Genomic DNA, 3,622 nt, shown 5'->3' with positions numbered 1-3,622 from the left:
CTCTCTGCTGCTTTCTTGCTTTTTCTTTCTGTCTCTTTCTCTCTTTCTGTCGTGCTTTCTTGCTGTCTTGTTTTCTTGCTTTCTTGCTTTGTCTTTCTTCCTGTCTTTCCTCTTTCTTTTTTTTTCTTTCTTCTCTCGTCTTTCTTTCTCGCTGTCTTTCTCCCTCTCTCTCACTCTTTCTTCTTTCTTTCTTTCTTTCTGTCTTTCTTCCTCTCTCTCTTTCTCTCTCTTTCTTTCTTTCTTTCTTTCTTTCTTTCTTTCTTTCTTTCTTTCTTTCTTTCTTTCTTTCATATTTTTTCTCTCTCTCTCTCCCCCAGCCTCTGAAAGTGCTGGGATCACAGGCGTCAGCCACCGCGCCTGGCCTATTTGCTTATGTTATGTTATCTTATTTTTTATTTATTCATGTTTATCTGTTCATTCATGTGTATGCATATAAATTTTTTTCTATTTTAATGTAGTTTTATATGTTATACCTATATCCAAATGTAAATACTTATATTGATATTTGTCTTTTTTTTGTTCTCTTTTCTTTCTTTCTCTCCTTTAGGTTTTCCTTCCTTTCTTTCTTTCTCTGTTTCCTTCTTTATGTTTGCCTGCCTGCCTGCCTGCCCTCCCTCCCTCCCTCCCTCCCTCCCTCCCTCCCTCCTCCTCTGTCTGGATTCAGGAAGAGCCTACGCATTCTGTGTCTCCCTGTGTCCTCAACGACCCGCGACCGAGTCCTTGCTTGTTGTTTCTCCCACCGAGATGCCTCTCCGAACATCCACACGCCGTGGGTTGTCTTCTGACTGTGTCGCGGTCCATGCAGAGACAGGGTTTGGGGACCGTTTCTGTGGGGTTGGGGTACAGGGGCTGCGTTTTCGGCCTCGGGATAGCGTCTCTCGACTCACGGTTTCGGTTTTGCGGTCCGCGGGCCGGCCTGCCATCCGGATCTGTCTTGGTGACGTTCGCGACGGTTGTCGGACTCCATCTGGCGGCCGCTTTTATATCGTTCCCTTGGCTTCCGGAGCTGCGGTGGCAGCTGCCGAGGGAGGGGACCGTCCCCGCTGTGAGCTAGGCAGAGCTCCGGAAAGACCGCGGTCGTCAGCCGGGCTGTCCCGGTCGCGCCAGAGCTCTGGCGCGTCACTTGTGAGTCAGAGCTCAGGCGTGCAGGCTTATGTGGGGAGAGGTTGTCGCTGCGCTTTCGGGCCAGAGCCGGGTGTGGGGCTGCCGGGGTTGGTCGACCAGCACGCCGCGGCTCCCGAGGCCTGACCCGCGACCCGCGGGGACCCACCGGGCTTGGGGCGGGAGGCTGGGGACACCCTTCCCGGCCCGGTCGCGGGCCCGCGCGCATCCTGGCCGTCTGAGGCAGCGGCCGAATTTTTTCTCCAAGTCCCCGTGGGGAGCCGGGGACCGTCCTGCCTCGTCCCCCGGGTGCCGGGGAGCGGTCCCTCTGCCGTGACCTGTTGTTTGCCAGTCCCCGTGGGGAGTCGGAGAGCGCTCCCTGAGCGCGCGTGCGGCCCGAGAGGTCACACCTGGCCGGCCTTCGGTCCCTCGTGTGTCCCGGTCGTACGAGGGGACGGCCGAAAACGCTTCCGAGTCTCGCTCTGGAGACTCGGGCCGGCCCCTGCGTGGCACGGGTGGCCGGGAGGACGTCCCTGGCCCGGCGCTGCTCCGGCGTGTGTCCTGGGGTCGACCAGAGGGCCCTGGGTGCTCCGTGTCTGGCTGCGATGGTGGCGATTTTGGGGACAGATGCCCGTGTCGCGGGTTCCCTGGGCCGGCGGCGTGGTCGGTGACTCGACCTCCTGTCTCCTGGGGAGGTATATGTTTCACTCCGAGCCGGCATTTTGGGCCACCGGGTTATTGCTGACACGCTGTCCTCTGGCGACCTGTCGCTGGAGAGGTTGGGTCTCTTGGATGCGTTGCGGGTCTTCGGCCTCCCGGTGACCCGGCTAGCCGGCCCTGCTCGTGCTTGAGCCGCCTGCTGGGGCCCGTGTGCCCGGTCTCTCATGCATCCGAGCGTCCCAGCTCCCGGTGCCGCCTTGGGTCCGGGTCTCTGACCCACCTGGGGGCGGCGGGGAAGGTGGCGCGGGCTTACCCTGCCACCGTGCGCTCCCCGCTGCGGGCACCTGGGGCGGCCGTGACAACCCCACTCCCGCTGGCTCCGTGCCGTGCGTGTCAGGCATTCCTCGTCTCTGCCGGGTTGTCTGCCGCCCCCGTCCTGGAGCTGGGGATGGCCAGGCTGATCTGCTCGCTGGCCTCTGGGGAGGCTGTGGCTGGCTGGCCGACCCTGCTCCGGGGATGCTTTCCCTGATCGATGTGGTGATGTCACGCTCTCCCGGGCCGGGACCGAGCCGCGACGGGCGAGGGGCGGGCATTCGTGGTGAATGAGACCCGTTCTTCTCGTCCCGCCCGCGGGGTTTCCCCCGTCTCCCATCCCCGCCTGTGGGCGGTGCGTTGGGAGGCACTGGGGTGCGGAACCCGGCCCGACCTCGCTGTCCCGACCCCGCCGTCTGCCTCGTGGCGTCCGGCGTGGGTCGGCGGGGGTCCTCTGACGCAGCAGGCACCCCTCGCTTTCGCCTCTTGTGGTCGTAGTCTCGTGGGCCGCCCCCCTCCGCGGCGGTGGGGGTGCTGTCCCGCTGGCCCGCCGTGCTGCCCTCTCGGGTATTGCGCGAGCGCTGGCTCCGCCTGGGCCTTTGCGGTGCTCCTGGAGCGCCCCGGGTTGTCTCTCAGGTGCCCGAGGCCGAGCGGTGGTGTGTCGCTCCCGCCCCCAGCGCCCCCTCCTCCGGTCGCCGCCGTGGTGTCCGCGCGTGGGTCCTGAGGGAGCTCGTTGGCTGTGCGGGTCGAGGCGGTCGAGTGAGACGCGCCCCTCCCACGTGGGGAAGGGCGCCGCCTGGTCTGGCGAGCGCACGTCCCGTGCTCCCCTCTGGCGGGTGAGCGCGGGCCGTGTGAGCGGTTGCGGTGGGCTCGGGCCGGCCACGCGTGCGCCGGCCGGCCGCCGAGGGGCTACCGTTCTGCCTCCGATCGGTCGTGTGTGGGTGAACTGGAGGCGCCTTGCCTCACAGAAAGGAGGTGGGTGGACGGCGGGGGGCCTTGGGGGCTGCGCGCACGCGCGCCGGCCGGGCCCCTGCCCTGACCGCAAACGCTCAAGGTTGCCGCAGGTTTCTTCTCGCGCCGCAGGCCCCCTCCCTTCCCCAGGCGTCCCTGAGCGCCTCTGCGGGCCCGACGAGGGGCGACTGGCGGGTGGGGAGCGTGACCCGCCCTCGGTGAGAAAGCCTTCTCTAGCGATCCGAGAGGTGTGCCTTGGGGTACCGGATCCCCCGGCCTGCCGCCTCTCTCTGTGTTGTGGTAGCGCTGCCGTAGCGACTCGCCTGCAGAGAACCCTCCTCCTCCGCTGCCCCCGCCTTGATGGGATGAGGTGGGGGGACAGTGAGGGTTCCGCCGGACCCCGCGGTGGGGGCCGAGCGCGCGGCTCGTCGTCTACTGTGGCCCGCGCCTCCCCCTTCCGAGTTGGGGGAGGATCCCGCTGGGCCGGGCCCGACGTCCTAGCGGATGGGAAGGCTGCTGCGAGTGGCGGGTGCGCGTGGCACGCCGTCTGGCGCGCGACGCCGCTCTCCGCTGTGAGCCGGCTCTCCGCCCGCTCCCG

Source organism: Macaca nemestrina, chromosome 15 (assembly GCF_043159975.1).
Source record: "Macaca nemestrina isolate mMacNem1 chromosome 15, mMacNem.hap1, whole genome shotgun sequence".
NCBI classification, from domain to species: domain Eukaryota; kingdom Metazoa; phylum Chordata; class Mammalia; order Primates; family Cercopithecidae; genus Macaca; species Macaca nemestrina.
This window is presented reverse-complemented; position numbering follows the sequence as displayed.